Genomic DNA, 12818 nt, shown 5'->3' on the forward strand with positions numbered 1-12818 from the left:
GACGCCATCCTGATTTTAGGTAAGTTTGCTGTGTGGTTGTGTATGGGGGTTAATGAGATGTGTTCTCTGTAAGATGTTTCAGTAGATGTTTAGGAACGCTTGTAGTTTCATAACCGAGGAATCTTGACTTTGTTGTGAGGTTACTTGCTTCTTCCTTGCCTTAGAATCTGACTCGCTCTTCTTAAGGTTTTATATCTCCAGTAACATCCAGTTACAGATAAAATGGCCATTGTGAACTAGATCCTGATGAGGATAGGGCCAAGGGTTGGTCCACAGCGTTTTGGAAACACTGAAAAAATAGTCTGTGGAGATGTTTCTGTAGATGTTTAGGAAATGCTTGTATTTTCATAACCTAGGAATCTTGACTTTGTTGTGAGGTTACTTGCTTCTTCCTTGCCTTAGAATCTGACTCGCTCTTCTTAAGGTTTTATATCTCCAGTAACATCCAGTGACAGATAAATAAATCCTGACGAGGATAAGGCCAAGGGTTGGTCCACAGTGTTTGGGAAACACTGAGAAATAGTCCAGAAGGGGACTAGTGAGTAGGCCTACACAGGTTCCAGTAGAAAGAAGTAGGGTGATTTGTTCTCCCAGGGATTGACTAGTTCTCCCAATACTCAGAACAGGTATATTTCATTTTGTAAGAATCTGATTCGCTCTCCTTACACAAACAAAAATGACTTGTATCTTCTGAGTAGAATGTTGATTGAAAGGATTTGTAAGTGAATTGTGGGCAAAAGTAAGTGTATATGAAAGTTGTTTTTTTGAAGGGATTTTTACAGAAGGAAAATGGAGGTTATTTTAGCAGAGGGTTTGTGAAGGTGTTGACTGGTCCTGTTAAATACATGTATGGTAAATGGTACCAAACGTGAATATGGTACAGGTATAGGAAAACGTGATATAAAAAAATAAAAAATTGAAGTACGGGAAATAAATGTTGAAGGAAAAACATTTACAACAAATAAGAGAAAATAAATGTTGAAGGAACAACATTTACAACAAATAAGAGAGAAATGTGGTAAAGAAAGAAATTAGCTACAAATGTAAAATCCTACGCAACTAAGAGTCTAGAAAGAAATAACACAACGCAGAGTTTAAACTAGTGCAACTAGGGTAACGACTAGAAAGAAATAACACAACGCAGAGTTAAAACTAATGAAACTAGTGCCACAGCTTGAAAGAAATAATACAACTCAGAGCATAAAACAATGCAGAATAACTGGAGCAACAACTAGAACCAAATGACCAACACAAAATCTAAAACAAAATAACACTTAAAAAAAAAGTTTTCCGGAAGCACCAAAACAAATATAAATGATTAAATCAAAAGATTTAATCTCATATTGCAAGGTTTGATTGTTTTTTTGATGTTTGTCACTTCACGTGTGTCTTTGTCTGTAACTGTTGAGGAACGCGTTTTATGTTTTCTTTTCCTTTTCCAAATCTTAGAAACTGACTGTTGTAGGAATGATATGGTGATCTGAGACTAAACAAAATTGTTTGTAGATCAAATTATAACAGTTTTTCTAAGTATCTCACTACACAGGCGGAGCAGAGAAAATGGCAGAGAATCCCTGTAGGACTTCACAATTTGGACAAAGTCGACCTGCTGGAAAAGAGGCATTGAGAATTCCTTCATTTGGGGTGAGAAATTGCTCATTTGCAGCAACCCAATCCACATCAACCCTGTCTATGGCACCTCCAGCAGAAGACCTGTATCTGAAGGTCCTTTCACTGAAAGCATGTGAAGTTTCACGACTTCACACTCCTTTCTTCTGTCAGACACCACACCTGTAAATCTATTAGGGAGAGATTTGTTATGGAAACTAAACTGCACCATCTATTACACACCAGATGGCATCTTTTTAGACAAACCAACATAACATAATAGCTGTGCTTGCAGCCCTGATAGATCAAAATCTAGACACACACTATTTGGTTCAACAAGAGTCATAACTGCCTCCAGAATAAAAGCCATATTAGAAGTGCCCATACCCATTACTATGTCAAAAATGAAAACATTTTTGGGAATGGCAGGATATTGCAGACAATGAAATATTGGTTATGCATCACTTACAACACCACTCCAAGATATTTCCAAACCCTAAACATGTTCCCAGCCACTCACCTGGTCACAACAAGCCGAGGAATCTTTTAATAAGCTCAAACAGGTACTGTTGTCAGCTCCTGCACTAGGACTTCCTGACTATAATCAATCCTTTAACCTCTTTGTACATGAGAAATGTGGATTTGCACAATCTGTTCTCACTCAGTGCCATGACTCTGCTTACAGACCTGTTGCTTATTTTTTTCCTCCAAATTAGACCCAGTAGAGAGAGGACTTCCACCTTGTCTAAAAGCTGTAGCTGCAGCTGCACTTGCAATTAACAATTCTGCTGATATTGTTCTAGGTTCGCCACTCACAGTCATGGTCCTGCATGATGCACTCACCCTAATCACCAGAGAGGCACACATACACGTGACAGGGACCAGAGAGGCAAAATATGTACTAACACTCACTGCTCCACACATTACACTCAAAAGATGTACCATCCTTAACCCTGCTACACTTCTGCCTACAGAAGAGGATGGTGGTCCTCATAACTGCATGGATGTCATCTCATGTCCATCTAAACCTCGTCCTGACTTTTCAGAAACTCCTATCCCTAACTCTGATCTTGTTTTCTATACTGATGGCTCTGCTTAGAGAGAAAATGGAGTGCCATACGCAGGGTATGCAATTTGTGATAATTTTTCAATTATTGAAAGCGTCGCCCTGCCACCCTCAAGCTCCGCCCAAGTAGCTGAGTTGTATGCACTGATGAGAGCCTGCTACCTCGCCAAAGGTAAAACTGTTACCATTTACACCGACTCCAGGTATGCTTTTGGATGTTTATATGACTTTGGCATGTTATGGGCGAATCAAGGATTCATTACATCCTTGGGGACACCCGTTGAACATGGCAAATTAATCGGTGAACTGTTAGATGCATGTCAACTACCTTCATCTATTGCAGTTGTTAAGCGTGAAGCCCACACCAAATCCAATGATCCTGTTTCAAGAGGCAATGCTTTGGCTGACCATGCGGCCAAAACAGCTGCCAAAATTGGCAATACTGTCCATGTAAAGCTCTGTCCTTCCATACCTGCTAACGACCTTGCTTCTCTTAATGATGTGGCCCTCTTACAGGAGACTGCTGATGTGAAGGAGCATAGGTTGTGGTTTTCCCATGGATGTTAATATTTAAATAACTTGTGGGTCCACAATGACGGCCGTATTGTGGCACCTATGTCCCTGTACCCATGGCTTGCACGCATGTCACATGGCTTGTCGCATGTAAGTAAAGGAGGAACGTGTCTGGCAGTGTTGAAAGACTGGTATGCTCCAGGATTTACATCCTATGCCCAAAAGTACTGTGAGAAATGTTTGATCTGTCAACAGCACAACCCCGGGAAAACAGTACAAACAACAATGTCGACACATCCTCCCCCTCAGGGACCCTTTGAAGCTCTACAGCTAGATTTTATTCATATGCTGAAGTGTGATGGATATGATAATGTTCTTGTATGTATAGATATGTTTTCAAACTGGCCTGCCTGGCCTTGCAAAAAGGCTGACTCTGCTTCTGTAGTGAAATGCTTGCTGAAAGACATTGTTCCAAGATTCGGTATCCCACAGAGCATCAACTCAGACAGAGGAACTCATTTCACTGGACAAATAATGACTGAACTCTGTAACTCACTGGGAATTAAACAAAGATTACATTGTCCATACCATCCACAGTCTGCAGGGCTAGTTGAATGGCAAATTGGTGTTCTGAAAAACAAACTAGCCAAACTGTGTGCCGAAACAGGCCTAAAATGGACAACACTATTGCTATTGGCCCTAATGTCAATGAGGTCCACACCCATCAGGAAACACAAACTTACACCTCATGAAATTATTACGGGTAGACCAATGACGGTACCAAGTAATTCAATGCTATGCATGAAGAAGATGGATCTTCATGCTACGGATGAATCAATGATATCATTCTGCTCTGCTCTAACCTCTGCTGTTCAGTCAATTCCCAGGCAAGTAAAAGCTGTCCAGTCTCCTCCTAGTGACCAGCCGTGCCATAACATCCAACCAGGGGACTGGGTCTGCATCAGAGAGTTCCGACGAAAAAACACCCTGAAACCCCACTGCTCCAAACCACAACATGTCCTGCTTACCACCATCACAGCAATCAAGTGTGAGGGTCGCCCCACGTGGGTCCACGCATCCCACTGTAAGAAGACGTCTCCTCCACCATGCACCTGAAAACGGCAGGATCCATCTTCATCCTGTGGACCTTCTTCTTCATCACCTGTGGGCCCGTAGAGGGGTGGCTGCAGCTCTGGGAAGAAACTCCTCCCCCGAAGGACAACGCAGGGCCACAGCCGCCGGAGGAGAAGAGGAGCACCGCAGGGCCCAGAGCCCCAGAAGAAGAGGTACAGCACCCGCAGCCGCCGGAGGAGAAGAGGAGCACCGCGGGGCCCAGAGCCCCAGAAGAAGAGGTACAGCACCTGCAGCCGCCGGAGGACAAGAGGAGCACCGCAGGGCCCGGAGCCCCAGAAGATGTACAACACCCGCTGAGGGGCACAACAGGCACCAGAGACCCAGGAAAAGATACACAACAAACCCCAACACACTCACAGCCATCAAAGGAGCAGATCAGACAATCCTACAAACATCACAAACGAGACCTTTCGATACAACAAGAGGGGAACACACCCAATATCAGTGCTCTCATTCCAAGATACGGAGCCATGGCAGCTTTGGATCAAATAAGAGACCTTTCTCATGCGGTTGAAGATCTTGCAAACACTACCGCAAAAGGCATGTCCATGCTCTCACAAGAAATGACTGCTGTGAGAATGATGACTTTACAAAATCGTGCTACACTGGATTATTAACTGGCCTCTCAAGGAGGAACCTGTGCAGTAATTGGAGCTGAATGTTTTACTTTCATACCTGACCACAATGCCACCATACAAGAAATAACTAACCATTTGAATAAAATTGCCAAAACATCACATAACCCTGTCACCACTGGTCTGTTTGATTGGTTTAAACAGAAATTAGGAGCATTAGATTATGTAATCTTTGAATTTGTCTTGCTTGGATTTGGAGTCTTGACTGTTGTAAGCCTTTTGATCACCTGTCTTAAATCCATTTGTAACTCATTTATCACTAAAACAACCACTAAAACCATGTACACCACTGCAACTCAACCTATTCTACCAATGGAGTTGGAAAATTCAGACTTTTGTTTAAAATTGAAGTAGATTTAGATTAAGTAGACTATAGCCACATTAAAAAAAAGGGAAAAAAGTGTGGATTGAAGAAGAATACCCTTTTGGGAGCAGACTTAATAATTAAAGGAGAACACACATTTGGTTTGGAGACTTGATAATCAAGTGACGTCTGAGACAACTCTTTGATCAAACATATGCCAATTGTCCTTTCCACCTCCTGACCCCTGCTGATTTGACCCCTCCTGTCTTGCCCCTGTATTTGCCTTGATCTTGTATGTAAATGCCCTCCCCTCCTATATTTTGTTTACCATTTGTTGGTCACTACTTTGATCCTTACTGTATAAAGTCTTTCCATTTCTTCTGCTCTGGGTCAGTCTACTGTATCAGACCAGCTCTGTGTCAGTATGCTCACCGCATTTCCGGAATGCTATTAAACCACTTCCACCACAGCAAACTTTGAACAAGGACTTGAGTGAATTTTCTTCAACAGTACACACTAACTCAACATTAATTTTGGTGACCTCCGATTGGCGTAATCAAGAGTCGTTACCGTAGACATGGATGACAATCATACCATATTTATGTTTATTCTCAGCCAGCAGTTTTAAATTTGACTCAATGTCGCCCACTCTGGCCCCAGGAATACATTAACTATGGCTGCTGGTGTCGCTAACTTCACATTTCTGACTATGGAGCTGCCAATAATCAGAGTTGGTTTCTTAGCCGGTGTGTTACTGAGGGGGGAGAACCTGTTTGAAATGCGAACTGGTTGGTGGTGAACCGTGGGCTTCTACTTAGGGCTATACTTCCTTCAGACAGTCATCCAGCCACCTTGGCTTCCCGGCTGCTCGGGAACTACCGGGGGAGTAGGAGCTATGCTAGGTCGGCCCGCACCGGATACTGGGGGCTGGCTAACTACATTGGCTACTGATTGTTTTTCCATGATGCGGACCCGTGCTTCCAATTCACTGAGCCTCACCTCCAGCACTGCAAATAAACTACACTTATTACACGTACTATTATCACTAAAGGAGGCAGAGGAATAACTTAACATTTTTAGTTATCCCCTGCAATGCACCTACCAAATGTGAAGTATATTGGATGAACGGTTCCTGAGATATGAGAAGGACAAACATACATACTTATAGTGCTGCTTGAAAGTTTGTGATCCCCCCTTTAGAATTATCTCTGTTTCTGTTTAAATATAATCTAAAATGTGATCAGATTTTTACACAAGTACTAAAACTAGATAAAGGGAATCCAATTAAACAAATGAGACAAAAACATTAAACTTATTGTTTTATTGATTGAGGAAAATGATCAAATCTTACATATTTTTGTGAGGCAAAAGTATGTGAACCCTTGCTTTCAGTAACTGGTGTGACCCCCTTTTGCAGCGATAATTTCAACCAAACATTTTGAGTAACTGTTTATCAGCCCTGCACATCAGCTTGGAGGAATTTTAAGCCCATTTCTCCTTACAGAAAAGTCTCAACTTGGGGATGTTGGTGGGCTTCTTTGCATGAACTGTCCGCTATGAGTCTTCTACAGAATTTCTATAGGATTAAGGTCAGGATTTTGACTTGGCCATTCCAAAACATTAACTTTCTTCTGCTCTAACCATTCTTTGGTAGATTGGCTGTATGACCAACTTTCTATTGAGCTTCAGTTCACAGACGGATACCTTGCCATTTTTCTGTAGAATTTGCAGGTACAACTCAGAACTTAGAACTCATAACTCCATCAATGATTGCAAACCGCAGGAAACCCTGGGTTGCAGACCGAGCCTACGTGGTTCTTCGCAGTCCTGTTGGCATCCTTCCCCGGCTATTGTCATTGCTGCTGTTATTGTCATTGTTATGATTGTTGTTATTCTGTCCCCCCCACTCCACCCCCCCTCTCCCTCTCCCCTCTTGCTTTGTCTCTCAACCCAACCGGTCAAGGCAGATGGCTGCCCACCAAGAGCCAGGTTCTGCTTGAGGTTTCTACCCGTTAAAGGGGAGTTTTTCCTTACCACTGTTGCCAAGTGCTTGCTCATGGGGGAACTGTTGGGTCTCTGTAAATTAAAGAGTATGGTCTAAACCTGCTCGATGTGAGTACCCTGAGATGACTTTTGTTGTGATTTGGCACTATATAAATAAAAATTGATTGATTCTGGTCCAGAGGCAGCAAAGCAGGCCCAAACCATGATAATACCACCACCATGTTTCACAGATGGCATGCTGGAATGCAATGTTTGCATTCAAACCGAAATGTTCAATTTTGGTCTCATCCATCCACAACATTTTTCCAATGGCCTTCTGGCTTATCCATTTGGTCTTTAGCGAAACATAGATGGCTGCAATGTTCTTTTTGGAGAGAAGTGGCTTTTTTCCTTGTAACTCTGCCATGCACACTATTGATGTTCAATGTCCTCCTGATGGTGGACTCAGGAACACTGACTGTAGCCACTGCAAGGGAGGCCTTTAGTTTCCTAGATGTTACCCTGGGGTCCCTTGTGGCCTCCCAAACTATCACACATCTGCTCTTGGTGTGATCTGTGTTGTTTGACCTTTCCTGAGGAGGGTAACAATGGTGTTGGATGTCTTCCATTTGTACACGATCTGCCTGACAGTATACCAGTGGAGTCCAAACTCTTTAGAAATGGTTATGTAACCCTTTTCAGGCTGGTGCACATCAATAGCTATTCTTTTAAAGTCCTCAGAAATCTCCTTTATTTGAGCCATGACACACTTCCACAAACCTGTGTTGTGAAGCTCAGACTTCGATAATGAAGACCAAGATTTCTCTTCTTTAAATAAAGCAGGGCCTCCCAGACTCATTTGATTGTCATCCCATGGATTGAAACACCCAACTCTAATTTCCCCTTCAAATGAATTGATAATCCTAGAGGTTCCCATACTTTTGCCACACCCAAGTATGTAACACTGGATCATTTTCCTCATAAATATCTGAACAAGTGTAAGGTTTTCATGTCATTTGTTTAATTGACATTTCTTTATTTAGTTTTAGGACCTGCATGGAAATCTGATCATGTTTTAGGTCATATTTATGTAGAAATGGAGCAAATTCTAAAGGGTTCACAAATTTTCAAGTAGCACTGTACATACAGACAGACAGATTCCTTGCTTTATATAGAAAAATGACATAGGCTTGTTACTTTGACAACATTGCCTGTTTTAGTGTGTGTTTGCAATGCATCTTAGAGATTGCTCTGCTGTAAAAAGCGCAATGTAAATAATTCATTCACTTGTTTATTCTTTAAGCCCATAAACATCTGTGTGGCATATATATGTAAAATGCAGCGCTTTCAGTGGACTTTTTATTACTAACTGTGCAATCGTCAAGTTGCTGCCAATGGTGTTTTCCAATGGTGTAGCTCATCTAATGAGGATGTCTCCTGTCTGTGCAATCATTGCATATCTTAATGTGTCTTGTCATCAATTATTTTGCCAATGTTCGTCAAACATTGAAGACAACTCTCCACTCGGCAGGAGACAACCTCTCAGCTGAGCACATGCACACACACATTCATATAGAGTATGTGGGGGTGGGACTGATACAGACAGATAAGCACATTTCTCTATTATCATGCTCGCATTATTTTGAAGTGGGGGTGGAGATGCTCTAAACTGAAGACAAGCTTTCCACTTGTTGAGCTGTCATTATCACATTTAACTGTGATTGGCACAACTGTTTCAGAGCTATGAGAGCAGTGGTGTGACTGGCTGAGAGAGTATTTAATAATCACCACCCCTGCTGATCTATATTTACGTTCACTCAGCCCTTTTGCATGTTGTGCTGCTGCACATAGATGAACCAAAATAGCAGGTGCGCATGGAGAGGTCCACCAGTCCATGCACCTCTATGCTAGGCATTTATTATCCAAATTTCAACTAAGGGTGCAAAATATTAAACTGAGGGTGCAATACATGCTTTGGCACCCTCATAGAACTGGGCCTGGCCACTGAGGAGGAAAATTTACAGACATTGTCTGCCATTGTCGGATTTCACCTATGGATTTCATATACCTCTGTTACTGACATGTAACCTAGTCTAAATGACTAATGCTGTAGTAAGTGAACATGTTAGGCTATAATATCATTACCATTCTGCCACATTGCCAGTGATCTAGAGTGGCAATCTGGTTGCCATGGTAATGGATTACATCTGACCATTAACCACATCCCTATTCTCTGTTAACTAACAACACGTTAAAAAGAACGTTAACCATTAAACACAAAGCAACGCTGGCTGGAGTGGAGCTTTTAAATCCCTACAAAGTATTACTATAGGCAGCAGATAGACATTCTTAGCACCCAAACAACCCAAGTACATGACCAGATTCTGTAATCATTGCACTCCCAGAGATTCTAAAGCCCTCTAAAATGCAAACACAAACACATTCATCCATAGGTGATATAAATTGAGTTGAACACAAGGTGGCTGAAGGCAAAATTGTTTCAATTTGAACTTGATTCAACTTGTTTAAACTTGTTTGAGCTGTATGACTCCACCTGATGAATAGTCAGGAGCAAAACAAGAGAGGCTAGAGGAAAATAGGGAGACACCTGGAGATGCCAGTGTAGAAATAATTCTGACTTGACCTGACACATACAAATAAACTACAAACACACACACAGACACACACACAATGGCTATGCTGTTAGTCTGGGAACTTGTCCATGGGCTGTTTGTAGGTATCAGATGCATACTACGAAAACAATGAAGTAGTCACATATGCATGAATACAGTGAAGTCAAAACTCTGTACTGTAGTTCTGAGTGACACAGAATAAGCCTGCTCTGCTCCCACTGCAGACGGCTCACATAAACCGCTGACAGCAGCTCACCACGGCCTGAAACAATAAATTTCTGTAATCCCTGGCATGTTCCAGTGACCTTGTCCAGCCTTAAAGCCCTGAATCAGTTTCATCCCAAACCATATCCTATTACCAATGATGGAATATAACAAGTACTTCAAAATTTTACTTTAGAGTACAGTACTTAAGTACAATTTTGAAGCACTTCTACTTTGCTTGAGTATTTCCATTTTCTACAATTTTATACTTCCACTACATTTTAACGGGACATATTGTACTTTTTAATCCACAACATTTATTTATTTATTTACTTTTTGGATTAAGATTTGACATTAAAGCACATTCTGTATGGTAAACTTATGTAATGCATGAATCAAGATTAAACAAGTGCTTCTCAAGCTTGTTGGCTTGTGACCCATTATAAAAAGAGCAATGTGTAGTTGGGGCTCCTTTTCTCGTTTCAGATGCCTATGAGCTGTTAACAGTACCACCAAGGAGACATTTCCACTCTTAAACTTCTCAAACTGTTTCATTTAGATAACCTTTTGAGAACCAAGGAGGTAAAATCATCCATTATTTCACAAAAAAGAAAAGCAAAGAGTAGAGAAATGTTACTAAATTCATACTCACATTCATATTCACTTGTGTCACAGAATGTTGTTTTTTCTTCTTACCTTTTTATCATCTCACAACCCCTCAGATTTGTCTTGTGAGATCACCTCTAAAGCAGAAGGCACAATTTGTGTTTATGGATATGATAGGATAAGATAGGATAAATCTGCTAACTTACAGTTGGGAATTTTAAAATGACCCTTGAGAATGCTCCGTCCCTCTGTGCTGAGATTCTAGCTCCACCCCTGGCCGGAGCCAACCAGAGCTGAGCTGCGTCTTCTTTAGTATCACAGCATTGCCAACATGAAAAATACACTTTGAGACACTTTCACACACTGACCAAACAAATAGACTACAAGTAGACTTTGACTTTATTAAACAGTTGTCTCCAAACTGAGAGTGGCTGTGTGCAATTTACACATGTGGCACAGCAGCAGCACAACTTCATTAAGTATTCAAATCTTCTAATATGGCATTCAGATCTTACTATAACCTTGTTAACAAAAATACTTTTCTATTACAGGCCAGCTGTTACACACAGATTCCAAGTGTATACAGTGAAATAATTAGGAACAAAGCGGCCATGCTCAGGATGAGTCCAGCACCATCCAAACTTGAGGTTGACCGACAGTGGACTTTTAATGGCCAATATAAAAATGGTAGTTTGGAGCACGAAAAAGTGGTAGACATAAAAAATTCAATTCAATGGAACTGTTGAACTGAGCATCTATGTCAAAGTAATAAATAACCTGCACATCCTTCCAAAATCAGGATGAAGCCACTAACGAAGAAGAAGAATAAAATCAGAACAGGATTAGTACTTATTTATATTAAATACTAAATACTGTTTCTAGAGCTTCAGCAGTAATGATTACTACAGTAAGGTCACTATATAAACTCAATAATATCTCACTGGAAACAAATCTAAAATATCAGTAAAATAAATAATATTCCAGACATTGAGATACTGAGTAAGAAAAAACTCCACTATTACCCATCAACTCAACCAAGTACCATGTAGTTGTGACCATTTTACGTTGGTAATAACTCAGATATAATTGTGTACTTTCTAGGAAAGTAGGCAATGAATTCTTAGAAACACCTCCTCAATTACCCATCAGTTCAAGTTATAATTGTTGTTATCCAAGGTTTATGCTAGTAACAGACCAAGTTTAATTATGTTGTACCTAGACATTAAGATAATACTTTCCAATAAATTACTTACTAGTTATTGTTCATGGCTGCACCCATTTATAAAGGGTTTATTAGATTTACCTTATACCTACCTGGTAACAACCTCCACAGGAACAGTTCTACAGGAACACACAGGCTCTGCGCTCTACTGGACTCTATGGGTAATACTCTTCTCCAATCACACGCACGCAGTAGCCCACTGAAATTTGCATGTACGTAGCAGGCCTATCAGGAACCGCCAACTGATTATGTGTGTCTCACACAGTATGTAAGGCAGTGTCTTGCTGCTGCTCACATCCTTCTCACTTCAGCGATGGTGAATCTGTTCATTGATCTCAACTCTCCACAAATGGAGTTGCCCACTCCAACAAACTTGTTCCTGCCCATCGTATCCCAGCCTCATTGCTTCTGCTTTGAGTGCCTCTGATGGGACCACACAGAGACTAGCATGATGCAGCCACTGCCCTGCATTTATTGCCAAGGACTTCCCTCAGTGTTTCCCCTATAATTGTACAGGCCTAGTGGCCACTAGGCCAATGAGAACCCCTGCCAGGCCAAAAAAATATTTTTCTAATTCCAAAAATGACACCAAACATCCATTCATTCGGAAATCAATAGTGTTTGAGAGCCTCTGTACAGCGCTGTTCCAAAACATGAGTCAACCCCTGTGTTGTTGCCTGGGAAACTCTTGGAGGAATACGGCGGTATGTGATATGTGTGCATAGCAGGGTGAGTGGTTGAGTGAGAGAGTAAGCAGCAGAAAAATTACGGTGAATGCGAGCAGGACAGAGAAAAAGGTTAGCAGTAAGTTGTCAATCTGGCAGTAAATGTACAGTACAGAATCAGTGTGTCAGTTAATAAATGCTGCAGCACCCCCACCCACCAGGCCAAAGCAATCAACCTAGGGGAA

This window comes from Thunnus maccoyii, unplaced genomic scaffold (assembly GCF_910596095.1).
Source record: "Thunnus maccoyii unplaced genomic scaffold, fThuMac1.1, whole genome shotgun sequence".
Classification (NCBI taxonomy): Eukaryota; Metazoa; Chordata; class Actinopteri; order Scombriformes; family Scombridae; genus Thunnus; species Thunnus maccoyii.